The following is an 18598-nucleotide window of genomic DNA, read 5'->3' as shown; positions in this document are numbered from 1 at the left end:
TTTGTTAAAACATGGACAAAAAAGCTTAATCCTAGAGGTGAGATGTGAGTATTGTGAGAAAGGGTTCCCTTCCCCCTCGGTGCCAGAAACTCACAGACACATTCACACCAGGGAGTGGCCATTCACGTGCTCCATGTGCGGGCAGGGATTCAATTGGATGGACAACCTGCAGATGCACCAGCGGGTCCACACAGGAGAGAAGCCATTCACATACCCCATGTGCGAGAGGGGGTTAGCGCAGTCATCTACACTCCTGATCCACCAGCAGGTCCACACGGGGGAGAGGCCATTCACATGCCCCGTGTGCAGGAAGGGCTTGTGGGCAACATAGAGCAACATGAACGGGTCCAAACAGGGAAGACACTGTTCATCTGCTCTGAGTGTGAGAAGGAATTCATGGATTCTTCCGGCCTGCTGACCCACCAGCTGGTCCACGCTGGAGACAGCCCACTCCCCCACTCTCAGTGCAGGAAGGCTTCTCCAGCTCCTCCCGCCTGCGGAGGCACCAGTGAATTCATGTGCCATTGCAGGGGGATTGAAAGAAAAACGGCCGAGTACCATTAGCCACTGGACTATCAACCCAGTTCTGGGAACTCACAGGTTTGAATCCTGTTGTGGCAGATGACGGAATTGGGATTTGGTCAGAAATCTGGAGTTCAGAATCTAACGATGAAACCGTTTTCAGGGCAACAAAGAAACCCCCATCTGATTCACTCATGTCCTTTTGAGGGAAGGAAACTACTGTTGTGGGAAAGGATTCACTCAGTCATCCCAGCTGCACCCTTTATCTGATTTGACCTACACGTGACTCCAGACCCACAGCAATGTGGTGGGCTCTTGACTACGCTCCATAATGCCTGGAAAATAGGTGGGGAGAAATTTACTTGGATACAGAGCACAGGTTGAAATTGCTGAGTGAGGCAATACTTCCTCTGGGTTAAGGCTGTACCAAGGATCCAATTTCAAAGGGACAAGTCTGTGCTGACCAATACTAAAGAAAGTGGGGATGGGGAGTGTGTGCAGTTTGACATTGAGCTGTTTAAGAATGAAATAAATTGGTTTTCATATGCCTTTTTGCTGGGGAGATCTGAAGCAGTACCGAAGTTGGGTCACAATAAAGGTGACCTGAACTTACCAGGAAAACAAATTTGTGGCACCAGTCTTTTTTTTTCTCTCCTATTAGCATTTGGACTGAAAATCTGTCGGTTACACCAGCACCTTCACAGGACATATTACGCATGCTACTCGGTGTCAACAAGCACTGCGCATATACGCCGGTGTCAGCAAAATACTGCGCATGCTCCTATCTGACAGCAGAAACAGTTCACGACGTACTTTTGACGGACCAATAGAAAGCGCTGGAAGACCGGAAGGGGTGTGGTCTTCCTGACATTGAGAGCGCCTCTGTTCTCTGAATGCGGACGTTGGACCATGAGTTTGTGAAGCTGTAGTTGCTGTTCTTCTCTCTCTCTGAATGAAGATTGAACTTCACCTCAGACTGCAACTTTTCTCTGTCCAACATCTGTGAGTACAACACACTCTTTTCTCACCCCCTTTTCCATTTTATTTTTTCACTCTGGAGTTCAGTTCTTGACTTGCAGCAAAGTTGGTTCAGGTCTGTGTCTTAATTGGCAAACACATGGCAAATGCAGTTACACAGTGTGAAGTTATAGTCTTTCCTGTGAAATAAAAACAGAAAGGAGGAACATTGTTTAAATGGTGAAAGATTGGGATGTGGAACAAGTGAGACCTGCATATGCAAGAGATCAGAGTCGAAATATGTGGCGCTGGAAAAGCACAACAGATCAGGCAGCATCCGTGGTGCAGGGCAGTCAATGTTTTGGGCAAAAACCATTCATCAAGAATGATGTGTGGACGTACAAAGGTGCCTCAGCTACCTTCTACTCAGGCTTTCTATCCCAGTCAATGCCAGTTGTCAGACAGGTGCAGCAAGCAATGAGCAAGGCAAGTGGTGTATTAGCAAGAGGAATTGAGTTCAGAAGTGTGGATGTCTTCCTGCAGTTCGGGGGGGTCATTGAATATATTGAAAGCTGAGTTTATCTGACTTTTGAATGTTAAAAGTAGTTATGGGGAAGGCAAGGAAATGTTTTTTTAAAATATTTTATTAGAATCTTTTTCCAAATCTTTTACAAAACATCTATAGACAAAAAAGAACCCTACCAAAATACAGAAAGATAGAGGCAGTACAACAACGTCATATCACGATACTATTAATAATGAACTAACTACTATTCTACGAGAACAACTGTACCTGCTTAGCTTAAACTAAACTTCAATCAAATTTTTAAAAATAAATTAACCTGAATTCAAATTAAATTACATCACATTATTTTATTCTATTTAACTCACTACAGCTCCACTGAGGCTCCCATCCCTGGGAGCTCCACTTATTGTCCCCATATTCTTTTCCCCCAGCCTCCCTTCCCAGGGCACCACTGGTGCCCAAACTGATTCCCATGGCATACCACGGCACTAATCAATATTGCTGATAAGTTTGCATCCATATAATTTAGAAAGGGTTGCCACGTCTTGTAAAACCGCCCTGTTCTGTAGTGCACCATATTCATGCGGTAGTCTTGGGGGAGTTGCTCCATCACTAGCCGACGTCACCCCGTAAGACCTGGGTTTTTTTCCAATGTCTATTTCATTAAAATGTTCTTCCTTGCATATGGGTAAGAATGTTACACAGTCTCTCCCTATGTTTCCCCAGGAGAGGGCAAATTTGCTAACCCCAGAAGAAGAAATGCCAGATCCACGTTAATTTCAATCCCGAGGATGTCCTTCGGCTCCCTTACTATAGCACTGCAGTAAGTCTGGATCTTGAAACATGACCAATAGCAGTGTGTGAGAGTGCCTATAATAATTTTACATTTGGGACAACCTGGTGATACTCCTCTCCTGAACTTAGCTAGCCTCGCTGGTGCCATATGAGCCCTGTGTAAAATCTTCAATTTCATGGCCTGTACTTTGTTACGTATTGAAATTTTGCTCACATTTTCCCATATTTCTTTTCCATACTTCCAATGAAGTATCATCTCCAAGTTCCTGATTCCACGTCCTACAGATTCCCTCCATGTCCCCTAAGGCACGTCCCTTTTGTAAATAATACAAAGTACTGACTAAAAGAACACCAGCACACTCGAGTACTCTTTTCTCCATGTCTGACCTGGAAAGCTGAGCTGGGACCATCATCTCTTTCTGTATATAACCCTTATCTGAAAGTACCGGAATAGGCACAATCCATATTTCTGACTTAGCTGGCTAAATGACATCAAGACCTCCCCCTTGAATAAATCTCCAAAGCAGGAGATTCCCTTATTCTCCAATGACCGAAAGCTGGAGTCCATTGCCCCAGGTTTAAATCCTTGGGATCCCACCAATGGGGTAAATGGTGAGGTCTTAAGCCAATTGCCCTCATCTTGCCTCATTTTCCTCCAGGTTTTCACCGTATTTAAAATGATTGGACTCTTACACTGCTCGGTCATGGATTTCATCTTATCCATAAATGATTAGGGAACAACGCAACTGCGAGGTTTCAACATCAAGCCAAATTGACCCTGAATCACCACCATGCCCCGACACCCAGATATGGGAACAAAGTGTATATTTGATGTTTCTTCAAGTCCAGAAGGTTCCCCCCACTCCCTCACCCTGCGAGAGCTGCAATTTGGTAAACTTAATTAGGGTGCGCCTGCGACACCAAATAAAAGAACCGAGGCAACCACTGAGCCTCCATAATACTCATCTGGGTAGCAACAACGGGAGCATTCTCAAGGGGTACAACAGGCGAGGAAGAACATTCATTTTATTCAGGGCGATTCGGTGTAACCATGATAACGGTAATCCCTTCCACTGCTGCAAATCCTGCTTTATCCTCTCGAGTAATTGTACATAGTTAGCTTTATACAGCTGGAGCTTTATACAGCTGGTGGAAGGCAGGAGTAATAAAAATTCTCAAATACAAAAATCCTTTTGACGACCATCTAAACAGGAACTGCATTCCATCCTTCAGATCAGGCACCTCCACTAATCCCCCCCACCGGCATGGCTTCCGATTTTGTAAAGTTGATCCTGTAGCCCGAAAAACAGCCAAATAAATTAATTGTTTGAATCAATTGAGAAACTGACTCCTCCAACTTGGCCAAGAACAAAAGGATGTCATAAGCATATTGGGTGATCTTCTGCTCCCCCATTCCCAGCTCTGGCCCCACAATTACAGGATCCCTCCTGATAGCCTCAGCTAATGGCTCAATTGCCAAGCTAAATAGCAGCGGTGAAAGGACACCCCTGTCGACTACCTCTCCCAGGATTAAAGTTATCTGACTTAGTGCTGTTGTGATGACTGCTGCCTGAGGATCATTGTACAACACAAATACCCATCTAGCAAAGGATCCCCCCAGAACAAAATGGTCGGGGACCCCAAACAAGTACAGCCATTCTATCGGGTCAAATGCCTTGTCTGCGTCTAGGGAGACCACCGAACCCAGGATCAATCTTTGTGGCATACCTGCACTATGTTCAGTACCCTCCTGATATTGTTGGAGGAGCTGCAGCCCTTAAAACCCATCTGATCATCTTTCATAATACAGGGCGACACCTGTTCCAACATCAGGGCCGGCATCTTGGGTAGAATTTTAAAATCTACATTTAACAGTGAAATGGGTCTGTATGAACCACATTCTTCGGGCTCTTTCTCCTTCTTTAAAATGAAGGAGATATTAGCCTCCCTGAGAGAGGGCGGAAGACAAACCTGTGTATCTGAATAGCTATACATCCTCAGAGGTGGCATTTATGAATTCCTTATAGAATTCACTTGGGAACCCATCTGACCCTGATGCGTTGCTACTCTGGAGATGCTTTATTGTTTCCTGCACCTCCTGTATCGTCATAGGCCCATTCAACAGGGAAACCTGTTCCGCCTTTATACTGGGGAGGGGCAGGTTCTCCAATTTCAAACAATCTTTGTTTGGCAAAGGAGACCCTTTTTTGCCACCTGTGTGTGCAATGAGTCGAGAGCAACCCTGAGAGCTGCAGCTTGACCAGTGAAGTCCTAATATAATATACTTCCTCAGCATCTCTTGTTGCTCCTCTCTCTGCTTCCTTCTAGTTGTTTAATACAAAATAACTAAGCCTCATAAATATGCCTTAGTGGCCTCCCACAGTATTGCTGTATTACTGGCCTTACTTGAGTTGATATCCCAGAAGACCCTGAACTTTTTTCTGATGTAGTCAACGAATTTGCCATTCCTTAAAAGGAATGGGTTCGTGCGCCAGTGCCGTGCATCCATTCCACCACCCTTGATTTTACCATCTAAATACACTGGCACGTGGTCTGAAACAGCTATATTCCCAATTTTACAAGCTAGTGTTTTATCCAAAATATCTGATGGCATAAAAAACAGTCAACTCGTGTGTGGCACTTGTGTGGGTTGGAACAGAAAGTAATGTCTCTTCCATTCAGGTGGAGGTGCCTCCACACATCCACTAACCCCAACTCCTCACACTGGGGCAGCACGGTGCCTCAGTGGTTAGTTCTGCTGCCTCCCAGCACCAGGGACCAAGGTCCGATTCCGGCCTTGGATGACTGTGTGTGGAGTTTGCACATTCTCCCCGTGTGGGTTTCGTCCGGGTGCTCTGGTTTCCTCGCACAGTCCAATGATGTACAGTTAAGGTGAATTGGCCATGCTAAATTGCCCATGGTGTTAGGTGCATTAGTCAGAGGTAAATGGGTCTGGGTGGATTACTCTTCGGAGGGTCAGTGTGCACTTGTTGGGCCGAAGGGCCCGTTTCCACACTGTAGGGAAACTAATCAAACTAATCATGTCCACCAACTGCTTAGATCGTGCAGTCATACATGCCAGGCCCCTTGTCACCCTGTCTACCTCAGGATCGATGAGGCGATTAAAATCCCCTCCTATAATCGTGCTGTGCACCCCAAGACTCATTAATTTAGCAACTGCATCAGTTAGAAATGTAAGAGGGTGCACAATGAGGGGGGTGGGGAATATACATTCAGGACGCCATACTCTTCTCCATGTAGTTGAGCTTTAAGAATGATGAACTGTCCAAATTCGTCCTTAATTTTCTCAAATACCTGGAAAGGGAGGTTCCTTCTTATCAGTATAGCCACTCCTCTACTCTTAGAGCTAAAGGAGAAGAATACCCTATCATAACTCCCCCACAACCCCACCCCACCTTACCCACAGCTAACATTCTGGATCCTTCCAAATGAGGCCGTGCCCTAGCCCCAGGCAAGTCACAGATGAACAAAAAAGACGTTATTTACATTCTGAGAGTTAAAAATGGATGCCCATTCACCCCCATCCCCCGCCACACACACACACCCCTTCTCCATACATCTTAACCATAGATATAGCCACCCCCAAACCAAAACCAAAAGGACAGCAGTTAAAACATGTCCTCACATAATGCACAACTGACCGATATACTAACTAATTCCGGTTTTACATCAAGGCAGTATGGAGAAGCCGATAACCACAAAAAAAATGTAGAGAGAGAAAACCAAAGAAGGGACAGAAAGAACTGTACCATTGTCCGTATCAATGGCCCCATCCCGATCCGAGTCCTTGAATTCAGAGAATTCACAAAGTCCTTCGCCTTTTCTGCTGAATCAAAATGATATACCGTCCCCCCATGAGCGAAATGCAACACGGCCAGGGACCTCAAGGAACATTGAATGTTCAGATCCCTTAATTTTCTCTTAACTTCATCAAAAGCCCTTTCTCTTCATAATTCTGGCTCCTGAGAAGTCCTAAAAAGATCTTAGTCTTGAGCCTTTAATGCACAAAGCCTGTGGATCTCTTCCCAGTCGTCTTGCTGTTTTAATCACTAACTGTTTTTCTTTATAATGCAGGAGTCACACAAGGACCGTGCGGGGGCGTGGGTCCGGTCCTGACCTGCACATTGCAATCCGGTACGCCCGCTCCAAACCCATCAGGCCCGACTCCAACTCCAGCCACAAGAACGTTAGGAACCACTTCTCCAGGATTCCAATGAGGTCTTTGCCTTCCTCACATTCCAGAAGACCCACGAGCTGTAAGCTTTTTCTCCTACTTTTGTTTTCTGGGTCGTCCACTTGCTCCTGAAGGACCCGAACCTGGTCTTCCAGCGTTTGGATCGTTCCTCCTGAGACCTCCGCCACGGTCCTCTCCTCTGCTGCCTATTTTCTTCGGGCCAACATTTGAATTTACTGCTCATGCTTTTCCAGCGTGGCAGATAGTGGTTCCACCGCTGCTTCAATCTTTTCTCAGAGTTTGCCAAACTCCGAGAGTAACTGCTGCTGCCCCATTAAATCCAAAGGGGCCGCCCTGGGAGTTTGAGCAATGGCTCCAGGCACCCCCGATGCAGTAGGGGAGTGCCCTGCCTGCTACACTCCTTTTGGCCCCTTTCCTTAATTTGCTTTCATCCTGGTCTTAAAGCTGTCAAACCACAATTTTAGCAGCTCCAGATGTTCACTAAGCGTCCACAATGCCATAGGATATGGCACAGAGCCCAACACAGCAGACCTCTCAGACCACGGCCATCTTGGATCTCCAAGAAATTGGTTTTCAGACCCCACCAGAGAACAGCTACAGGATCAGACAGCACAGAAACAGACCCTTCAGTCCAACTAGTCCATGCTATGTTCTCAAATTAAACTGGTCCATTTGCCAGTGATTGGCCCATATCCCTCCGAACCCTTCCTATTAATGCACTTATCAAAATGTATTTTAAACATTGTTACTGTACCTGCATCCACCACTTCCTCTGGACATTGATTCCACACGCAAACCACTTTCTTCACAAAAAAGTTCTCCTCGTATCTTTTTAAAATCTTTCTCCTCTCCCCTTCAAAGTTTGCTCCCTCATCTTGAAACCCCCACCCTAGGGAAAGGACACCTGCTGGTCACCTCATCTCTCCCCCTCATGATCTTATAATCCTCTATAAAGTCACCTCTCAACCTCCTACACTCCAGTGAAAAACATCTCAACCTATCCACCCAGATGTAAGTATATTCCTATCCAGTTATGATCTGTTCAGTGCTGGTGCAGGCTCGAAATACCAAATGGTCTACCCCTGCTCCCAATTCTGTCACACTGTGTGAGACCATAAGACATGAGAACAGAAATTAGGCCATTCAACGCATCGAGTCTGCTCCACCATTCAACCATGGCTGATAAATTTCTCAAACTCATTCTCCTGCTTTCTCCCCATTACCTTCGATTCCCTTGATACTCAAGAAGCTATCTTTCTCAGTCTTAAATATACTCGGTGACCTGGCCTCCTGTAGCAATGAATTTTATAGATTCAGCACTCTCTGGCTGAAGACATTTCTTCTTATCTCCACTCTGAAAAGTCTTCCCCTTACTGGAAGGTTGTGCCTTCAAGTTCCAGTCTCTCCTACCAATGGAGACATCTTGTCAATGTCCACTCTGTCCAGGGTGTTCAGTATTCTGTCTGTTTCCGTTAGATCTCCCCCCCCCAACCCCAAGTGTGGGCCTGATAATCAGCATGGACCAGACCCTTCAGGATGAGTTACAGAAGTATTAGGTTCAGCAAAGTGAGAATGGGAGAGAGTCTGAGGGATGGAGATTTTCAGCTTTCTGGGAATGAGAGAGGAAAGACAGTTTAATATAAATTAGAATTGATTAGATAGGCTGATGGGCCAAGGAGTGGCAGATGGAGTTTAATTTAGATGAGTATGAGATTTTGCGATTTGGTAAGGCAAATCAGGGCAGGACTTATACACCAAATTCTAAGGTCCTGGGGAGTGACGCAGAACAAAAAGACCTTGGAGAGCAGGTTCATAGTTCCTTGAAAATGGAGTCGCAAGTAGATCAGATAATGAAGGAGCTGTTTGGTATGCTTTCCTCCATTGGTCAGTACATAGAGTTAAACCATGTTTTGGAATACCACACATAATTCTGATCTCCCTGCTGCAGGAAAGATGTTGTGATACTTGAAAGAGTTCAGAAAGAATTTACAAGGCTGTTGCCAGAGTTGGAAGGTTTGAGCTCCAGGGAAAGGCTGAAGAGACTGGGTCTATTTTCCCTGGAGTGTTGGAGGCTGAAGGGTGACCTTATAGAAGTTCATAAGGGGCTTGGATAGGATGCATAGCCAAGATCTTTTCCCAAGGAAATGTGAGTCCAAAAGTATAGGGCATAGGTTTGAGATGAGAGTGGGAAGATTTAAAAATAACCTGAGGGGAAACTTCCTCACAAAGATGGTGATGTCTCTGTGGAATGAGCTGCCAAAGTTAGTGATGGAGGCTGGTACAATTACAACATATTAAAAGGCATCTGGACGGGTTCATGAATAGGAAGAGTTTTGATGGAAATGGGCCAAATGCTGGCAAATGGGACTGGATTAATTTAGGATATCTGGTCGGCACCATTGATTGGGCCGAAGGGTCTGTTTCTGTGCTGTATGACTCTAATCGTCTTCAGTGAAAGTAGAAGTGTGGTTGTGAAGACTAAACTTCCAGAGTAGTTTTCAAAGATGTTTTGCCCTGACTGGGAGCAGAAGTTACAATGAAATCTTTCATTTGTGAGACAGCAACTGAGTGAGGGAGCACATCTGGAATTCTGGTGGAAAGTGGGAATTCATTGCACTGTGGGGATGAAGTGCTTTCAGGTTTACTGGCAGTAAGTACAGTGTGCTGAGTGGAGAACCTAGTGAAGGGTTAGGTGGGTTTTTGTTTTAAACTGCTTATTTCATTCAGCCTTCAACATTGTATTTCCAACGCTGTCCATCAGAAGGAGCGGTGAATCAGTAACTGGTATCGTTAGAAGCCTTACGATTTTCAGTACTGCAGGTATTTCATTGTTTCATCATCATTGTAAAGGTTACAGGCAGCAGTGGGAGGTGTGGGCTGGATTCACTCGAAATGATTAAGCAGTTACAGAACACATATACGAGAGGGCAGGGGGGGACTTGTCTTTCCATTTGCAGAAAGTGGGAGGTTCTGGAAGCTGTCATCCGGAGCGCACACAACCTTGGTAAATCATTGAAGCCCTACAGTGTGGAATCAGGCCATTCAACCCATAAAGGCAATGCTGACCCCTCTGAAGACCATGCCACCCAGACCCACCCCCACCCCACATATTCTGTCCTGTAGTTTCTGCTGGTGAATTAGACTAGGACTAGGGGACATGGCCTCAGGATTAGGGAAAGTAGATTTAGGACAGAGATGAGGAAGAACTGCTTTCCCTGGAATGTGGTGAATGTATGGAATTCTCTGCCCAAGGAAGCAGTAGCAGCAGCTTTATTAAGTATATTCAGGATACAGTTGGCTGGGTTATTGTATTATAAGGAATGAAAGGGTAGTAGGGACAATGCAGATAGGAGGAGCTGAGATGATGACCTTAATGAATGGCAGAGCAGGCTGGATGGGCCAAATGGCCTACTCCTGCTTCTATCACTGAGAAACTATAACTGTGCATTTCCCTTGGCTAACCCACCTAACCTGCACATCCCTGGGCACAATGGGCAATTTAGCATGGCCAATCCAAATCAAGGCCGGTGAGCAGTGTGGTGATGTGGAAAATGAACGTTAGAGAATGATAAAAAGGGACAAGGAGGATAAACGTACCAGCAATCAAAGCTGGATTCAAAATATCACAAAAAATAAAAGTAAAAGCTGAATGTGTGCTGCATTGTAACAAAAGTGAATGAATTGGCTGCATACATTGAAGAGAATAATTATGATCTGAGACTCCGTATAGAGAAGTTTAATGGGAAGCTCAGTAAAGGTAGATGGTTGGCATTGCTAATCAAAGCACTGATCACAGGGGAGTCTGGTGTCAGCTCAGATTTCAGGTCCTGATTTCTCTGTCCTCTGTTGATCTCCCTGTTCCCACAGAGTAAGGTGTCGTATGTCCTCAGCTCTGCTGGGTTTTTGCTGAAGCTTTGACCCTCTTTTCCACCTTCCAGAACAATAAAACATTCAGTCACTCAAGGCCCAACCCACATTGCCCCAGCCTGTCAACCACCCAGACAGAGAGACTCATCGGAGTGGGGAATAAACAAGAAAAATGAAACACAATTAGAAATAAATAGATGAGTGTGTTTAATGTTTGTTCATTGGGAAGTAAGCCAGAAATAAAGGTCTCCCAGGATTCTTATGGTACCCAACTTGAGGAATTCTCTTTCCCTTACATCTAACTATTAGTACCCAACTCTGATTTATAACAACACACAGAAATAAAGCACTTGTTATCAAACAGACAGAGATAAACAGTACAGACATAGACATTTGCTTTCTCTCATGCACGCACACATGCATGTAAGTGTATAGGGTGAATCTGTATTTGCAGAATTACATTTATAAATACATAGAACATTACAGCGCATTGCAGACCCTTCGGCCCTCAATGTTGCACCGACCTGTGGAACCAATCTGAAGCTCATCTAACCGACACTATTCCATTCTCGTCCATATGCCTATCCAATGACCATTTAAATGCCCTTAAGGTTGGCGAGTCTACTACTATTGCAGGCAGTACGTTCCACACCTCTACTACACTGAGGAAAGACTCTACCTCTGACCATCTGTCCGATATCTATCACCCCTCAATTTAAAGTTATATCCCCTCGTGCTAGCCATTGCCATCCAAGGAAAAAGGCATTCACTGTCCAACTATCTAACTTTCTGATTATCTTATGTCTCAGTTAAGTCATCTTTCAACCTTCTTCTCCCTAACGAAAACAGCCGCAAGCCCCTCAGCCTTTCCTCCCTAAGACCTTCCCTCCATACCAGGTAACATCCTAGTAAATCTCCTCTGAACCTTTCCCAAAGCTTCCACATCCTTTCTATAATGCGGCGACCAGAACTGTACGCAATGCTCCAAATCTGGCCGCACCAGAGTTTTATAGAGCTGCAGCATGATCTCATGTTCTGAAACTCAATCCCTCTACCAACAAAAGCTAACACACCGTATGCCTTCTTAACAGCCCTATCAACCTGGGTAACTTTCAAGGATCTACGTACTTGGACACCAAGATCTCTCTGCTCATCTACACTCCCAAGAATCTTACCATTAGCCCAGTACTCTGCATTCTTGTTGCTCTTTCCAAAGTGAATCACCTCACGCTTTTCCGCATTAAACTCCATTTTCCACCTCTCAGCCCAGCCCGGCAGCTTATCTATGTCCCTCTGTAACTGACAACATCCTTAGTCAGTATCCACAACTCTACCGACTTTAGTGTCATTCGTGAATTTACAAACCCACCTTCTATGCCCTCATCCAGGTCATTAATAAAATGACGAAGAGCAGTGGACCCAAAACAGATCCTTGTGGTACCTCACGAGTAACTGAACTCCAGGATGAATATTTCCCATCAACCACCGCCCTCTGTCTTCTTTCAGCTCGCCAATTTCTGATCCAAAAATTTGATTTTGTTCAAAAAATGCGCAATCTGCTGGTAGTCAATGCAGGCAGTGCATGCATATACTATTTTATAAATGTCACTTTGGAAACAGAACCTGTCAGATTCAAAATTGGGATACAGACTGACTGTGACCTCCATACCTTTAAGGCATTGTCTGAGCTGAGATGTCACCTTTTGTTAGAAACCTTAAGTTATCTCTAAGGTGATTTGTAAGAAGTTCTGAGATTTACATATTAATGAGACCTACAACCCATTCTAAAAGATTAAAGACTGATGGTTTGCCACGTCTGTATGTTTAGTTTCTCACTGATGTTGACCCTGTGTCTGGTTGTTTCTAAAGACGCTGTATTGCAGGTTTATCCTGAATTTATACAGTTTTTCTTTGCTTCCCAAAATCAGATCTGCTCACACTGAGCAGTATCCCAATGTCGTGAAAGATGTTAACTTTCAGGTAGAGTTATTCAAAAGAGATGTTTTTACTTTTTTTGGCCCTGTAAGATCCTGCATTAGCATCCTTCGGGAAAATTAGAGTGGAGTGAGAATGGATAGGGGGAGAGAGATTGGGATGGTGCTTTCAATTTTGTGGAATAACAAAAGAAAAGATTGTTCTGCAGAAAAAGAATTGCTTGTTCTGAATTTCTACCCTGGACTGATGTTAAAGTGGAGATTTGAGACCTCCCAGGGAATCCCTGGTGGACTCGGACCTGTGAAGCCTCCCTCTTGGTTCGTCCCAGAAATCGTACTGTTTGGAAGTCTGGAATAAAAACCTGTTATGGACAGTTTAGTATAATTTTAGTTATCCCCTTTATTCACTAAAAGCATCACTGTGACAACATAACATTGATACCTATAAGCTAAAATAACTTGGTTCTAATAATCTAGGAGAGTAGGTTACCAGCTGTTCAAATGCCAAGCAGGCGACTCCAATGTATGATACAAAGTGGCTTCCTTTGTACAAAATTTTGAAAAAGAAATTGCATGTTCTTAATTAGACAGATAATAGCGAAAGACAATAATTCATAAGGAAGAAAAGCTCATTGACAGGTCTATGAAGCTTGACTAATCACTCCTACAGGCCCTAAGCCATTCGTCAGGTGGGAAAAACAGCTGAGTTAGGCGCTTGCTAGTGAGATAAACGCCTCTCATAAAGAGGTGACAGTCTCAGCTAATTGGAGAGTTCACAAGATAACCTTGCACAGCTCACATGTCAGATACAGTTCTTTTATAAAACGGCTTCTGAGTAAGGAGGGCAAACGTTCAATCATAAAATGGCCTCCCGACACATTGTGCAAGAATCTCTTCAATATTCGACCTCGAATAATTTCTAAGCTAGGAGCAGAATCCTGCTTTTTAAGCACTAAACCATTCTGTACCTGAGGCGGAGATGTTACCGTAAGGTTGTGTTCAAACTGATTCATTCGTCTTCGAATGAAACATGCCTACTTTTCAAGTTTGTGGTTCAAATTCAAATAAGACATAGGATCTAATTAGTTAGAATCGACAGTGGGGCAGTCCGTAAAAACAACAAGTAAATTAAAGCTTTATCAGTATTTCCTTTTACAGAATTTGCATTTCATAACCAGAATTGGCTTCTCAAAATGCAATTAAATTCAATCCATACCAGCTGAGCACTAAGAGTAAATTTTCTGCTGGATTCAACAGCCTCAGCACTAAAATGGTGTCTCTCTCTAGTGTCCTTTTGAACTCTCAAGTCAGGGTTTTGTAACAGCAAAGATTTATTTTCTCTGTGACTGCCCTGCTTGCAAGGGGTATACGAATCCATTATAATTGACAGCAACTGAGTGTTAATTACAAAGTTTTTGATAGTACTGAGTTTCGTTTCAGGGTCAGAACCAAACACTGTCATTAATTTCACAAAGGTAGTGAATGTTATCACTTGGTGTCCTGTTCATACAGAATCACTGATGCTAAGGCAAACGTTCTTAATTGTCTTACAGCATCCTGTTATCACTTGGTAAGCCCAGGTGTCCCTATCTTTTACATTCTTTAAGATGCCCCCCTTTTCTGAGCCTTGCTGTCTGTCTATTTTCTAGTGTAATAAATGTGTTCATAATTCAGCATTACATTTAGTCTAAATGTTTAAAGACAAGTTTTAAGGCTATAGACCTCAGTGACAATGATGACTTTTGTAATCTCTTTTTACAGAGTATTTGATCTGAAAACTGAAGTTTAAAAATCAACAGATGAGGGGCTTATGCCCAAAACGCCGACTCTCCTGCTCCTCAGATGCTGCCTGACCTGGTGTGCTTTTCCGCACTTTTTGACTCTGACTCTCCAGCGTCTGCTGTCCTCAATTTCAAGTCAATGTCTGACAGTCATTCAGTCCATTGGGACTGGAAGGAGTTTTGACTAAGATTCTGTGAGAAGGAGCAAAGTTTTTTGGTCCCTGTTTCAGTACGTTTTCACCATCAGTGGGACTGAATGAGAGACCCGACTATTACAGCGTACTGAGTGTGGAACCTAAAACAGTTATCCAGCCTGGAAAGAGGAATTCACGGCGGGGAGGGACTGCACACGTGTTTGTGTGCCGCTGAAGCTTCAGCCATGGAGAAACCAGAGGAATCCCGCCCATTGGAGAAACCTTGGAAGTGTGGCGACTGAGGGAAAGGCTTCCATGTCCCGTCTGTCCTGGAGGCTCATCAGCGCAGTCACACTGGGGTCAGGCCATTCTCCTGCCCAGAGTGCGGGAAGGGATTCAGCAGTTCCTCCGCCCTGCTGACCCACTAGCGGGTCCACACAGGGGAGAGGCCTTTCAGCTGCCCTCAGTGTGGGAAGGCCTTCACCCATGCCTCCAACCTGCTGACCCACTGGTGGGTCCATACCAGGGACAGGCCATTCAGTTGCCCCGAGTGTGGGAAGGCCTTCAGCAATTTCTCCCACGTGCTGATCCACCAGCGGGTCCACACCGGGGAGAGGCCATTCGCTTGTCCTGAGTGCGGAAAGGCCTTCAGCAATTCCTCTGACTTACTGAAGCACCAGCGAGTCCACACTGGGGAGAGGCCTTTCAGCTGCCCTGAGTGCGGGAAGGCCTTCACCCAGGCCTGCAACTTGCAGAGACACCAGCGGGGGCACTAGCGCTCCCAACAATCGGATTCTGCCGGTGAGGCTGCTGTGGGTCACCCCCAGGACTGAACCTCCTGCCCAGTCTGACAGTGGGAGAGTTGGTGGGCTTGTTTTGTTTTCTGCTGGACTGCACCCACTCCCACGGTGGCTCAGTGGTGAGTAGCATTGCCTCACAGTGCCAGGGACCCGGCTTTGATTCCACTATTGGGGCAACTATCTGTGTGGAGTTTGCACATTCTCCTTCTGTGCCTGCGTGGGTTTTCTCTGGGTGTTCCGGTTTCCTCCCACAGTCCAAAGGTGTGCAGGTAGGGTGGATTGGCGAAGTTAAATTGTCCCAGTGTTCAGGGATGTGTAGGTGTGGTGAATTAGTCAGGGGAAGTGTCGAGTAATAGGGTAGGGAAATGGGTCTGGGTGGGTTACTCTTCAGAGGGTCAGTTTGAAATTGTTGGGCTGAAGGACCTGTGTGCACACTGTATGGATTCTGTGATTCTATGAACTTTGATCCATTGGGCACTGCTGCTCGTTGAGCCCAGGACTGCACGTTCCCACTGAAACAATCTGCACAAACCTAAGACTGCAAGGCCATTGGAGCAGAAGTTAGGCCATACAGCCCATCGAGACTGCTCTGCCATTCGTGAGAGACAAAAACAAACTGCAGATGCTGGAATCCAAAGTAGGCAAACAGGAGGCTGGGAGAACACAGCAAGCCAGGCAGCACCAGCAGTGAAGTCAGTGTTTCAGTTATTAACCCAAATCATTGACTTCTCGACCAGAAATGATTTACCAGGATGTTGCCGAGAGTTTGGGCTACAGTGAGAGGTTGAATAGATTGGGGCTGTTTTCCCTGGAGTGTCAGAGGTTGAGGGGTGACCTTATATGGGTTTATAAAATCATGAGGAGTATGGATAGAGCAAATAACAAGGTCAGTTCCCTGGAGGTTGGGCAGTCCAGAACCAGAGGGTTTATGGTTAGAGGGGAAAGATTTAAATGGGACCTAAAGGGCAACCTTTTCATACAGAGGGTGATGCATGGATGGAATGAGCTGCCAGAAGAAGTGGTGGAGGCTGGTACAATGACAGCCTTTAAATAGTATCTGGATGGGGGCATGAATAGGAATGGTTGAGAGGGATATCGGCCAAGTGCTGGAAACCGACCCTTTGGTCCAACCCATTCATGCTGACCAGATATCCTCAATTAATCTAGTCCCATTTGCCAGCACCCCTCTAAACTCTTCCTGTTCATACACCCATCCAGGTGCCTTTTGATTAGATTCCCTACAGCGTGGAAACAGGCCCTTCGGCCCAACAAGTCCTCACCGACCCTCTGAAGAGTAACCCATCCTAACACTACAGGCAACTTAGCATGGACCTCAAGGGACAAGTTTTCACACAGAGCGTTGTGCATGTACAGAATGAGCTGCCAGGGGAAGTGGTGGAGGCTGGTACAATGACAACATATAAAAAGCATCTGGATGGGTATATGAGCTAAATGCTGACAAATGGGAGGAGATTAAATGTTGGATGTCTGGTCAGTATGGACGAGTTGTACCGAAGGGTCGGTTTCAGTGCTCTACACCTCTACGACTCGGCCTCTCGGGTTCATACACAAAGAATCTGTCAGTAACGTTGGGTTTCAGAGTTCGGTTGAAGCAATGTGGTATCTATTAGAGACTTCGAGTCAAAAGAGATGCACAGCAGGGGAACAGACCCTTCAGTCCAACTCGTCCATGCTGACTGCATATCCCAAATTAATCTCATCCCATTTGCCAGCACTTGTCCATATCCCTCTAAACTCTTCCTATTCATGTTCCAATCCAGATGACTTTTAAATGTTGAAATTGTACCAGCCTCCACCACTTCCTCTGGCAGCTCATTACATACATACACCACTCTCTCCGTGAAAAGGTCTCCCCTCAGGTCCTTTTTAAATCTTTTTCCCCCTCATCCTAAACCTCTAGTTTTGGATTCCCCATCCTAGGGAAAAGATTTTGAATATTTACCCTATCTGTGCCCCTCAATTTTATTAATATCTCCCAGGTCACTCCTCAGCCTCTGATGTTCCAGGCAAAAATATCTGCAACTTATTCAATCTCTCCCTGTAACTCAAACCCTCCAACCTCAGAACCATCCATTGAAATCTTTTCTGAACGCTTTCAAGTTTCACTACATCCTTCCTGGAGACACAATTTGCAGGTGTTCAGGGTTATGGACCAGGCCATATCCCCTCAAAACATTCTAGGAAGGTAGCCCAGACCCTAAGTTGTTTTGGGCAGAGGTATCTCAGGAGTGATGCAGCTGGTCAAATCACTTGGCTTCCAGGAAAACAATTTATTTACACACCGCCGAATGAAACCTTTGTGACCACTCCACTCGCGAGAGCCAAGAGTCCTCAGTTCTATTGAGAGGGGGAAATTGGATGTCAGTCATCTCTGTATTAGAGAATCATCATTTTAAAAAAACTGAGAAGGGCATTCCTGACAGAAGATTCAACAGAAGGTGGCACAGAATATTCCAAGAGACACGTAACCTGGCTGGAACCGGAGAACCTAAATTCCATTTTTTGTTACGAGAGGGAATCATATTTATTGGATCAGCATATCACGTGAATCTTGTTTTATTCCGGAACAGTCAGTAGTTAGAAGGGATTTATTCGGTTTTTTAATAGTTTAGTTCATCTGTTCACCGTTACTGTTGGATAAATAAATGGATTTTTGTTGATTTTAAAGTGTCAGGGATTTATTTTTGAACATTAGAGCAGCTTACACTACTTTTCACATTAATTTTACAGATTATAGGGCGATGCGCTTCTCTTTGGGTGTTTCGGTTTGAGATCTCTGGTGGGGTGGGAGTTGGTGTCAGCTTTCCCTTTCTAACAGTATTGACGTGATGTCATGCTGAATGCAGTGGAGTCAATATTAATCCCAGCCTCTTGTTCTGGTTGTGGGTGAATCGCCTTAATTTGGTCACTGACTCAGAAACAACACACAGAACCAACTGCTGAAACAATGATTCACACTTCATTGCACGTAACAACTAAAACTAAAAATTCTCAAGTAAGCAAGTTCAGTCTCACGGCTGCCACCCTCCCCCCACCCGGCTATCA

General features: G+C 45.0%; 1 long non-coding RNA gene across 1 annotated transcript; it reads left to right on the top strand.

The window, feature by feature from the left end:
* The first annotated feature begins 1381 nt into the window (after positions 1-1381).
* Positions 1382-18135, top strand: LOC140460353 (uncharacterized). Its single transcript, XR_011954009.1, has 3 exons — positions 1382-1524; positions 6896-7077; positions 14579-18135. It is a non-coding gene; the product is annotated as an uncharacterized lncRNA (long non-coding RNA).
* The last annotated feature ends 463 nt before the right edge of the window (positions 18136-18598 follow it).

This window comes from Chiloscyllium punctatum, chromosome 36 (genome assembly GCF_047496795.1).
Source record: "Chiloscyllium punctatum isolate Juve2018m chromosome 36, sChiPun1.3, whole genome shotgun sequence".
NCBI lineage: Eukaryota > Metazoa > Chordata > Chondrichthyes > Orectolobiformes > Hemiscylliidae > Chiloscyllium > Chiloscyllium punctatum.
This window is presented reverse-complemented; position numbering and strand designations above follow the sequence as displayed.